Genomic DNA, 712 nt, shown 5'->3' on the forward strand with positions numbered 1-712 from the left:
ATATATGTATAATTCATAATATATTCAGAATAATTTATTATTAATCTACCATCTGCTTTATCTACATCGTTTAAAAAGCACGTGCTAACGTTATAATTGCCAGAATTTATTGCGTCTTCCTTATGCTTCGAATTATTCCAAACATAATCTAAATATTTCTATTTGTACATGATTTCCATTTTGACACTAAAATTGGTAATTGCTATCGGTAGTATTAATATAACGAACGGAAAATATCCCATTTTTTTATTGTTACACTCAATAAAATAATGAAAATGAATAGTATTGATAGAAATGTATCTCATACGTGATTCAGTGGTGATCCCTTGCAGAACATAGTTTATAGTTTTTCTCGGCCCAATATATATATATATATGATTTTGAAAAGCTCTCATTACAATCTATAATCTATAACAATCTATAACAATAATGCAGGCTTATTAAATATTTGGAAATAATACAACTTTGTTGTTTTTCTGTAGAATCGCACTTTAACAATGTCGCTTATTATAATTTGCATCCAATATGTACATATAATATATTATCTTATCATTTCATTCCTATCTTTAGAAATAGAAAATAGCGTATAATCTTCCATCTTCTGTTTTTGCAATTGCAAAACGTGTTACACAGTGTTTACAGTTATGAAATATTATAGTATTCAATAATTGATCAATAACATTAGTACTACAATAAATTAATTATAATATTA

This window comes from Atta cephalotes, assembly GCF_000143395.1.
Source record: "Atta cephalotes unplaced genomic scaffold scaffold00033, whole genome shotgun sequence".
NCBI classification, from domain to species: Eukaryota; Metazoa; Arthropoda; class Insecta; order Hymenoptera; family Formicidae; genus Atta; species Atta cephalotes.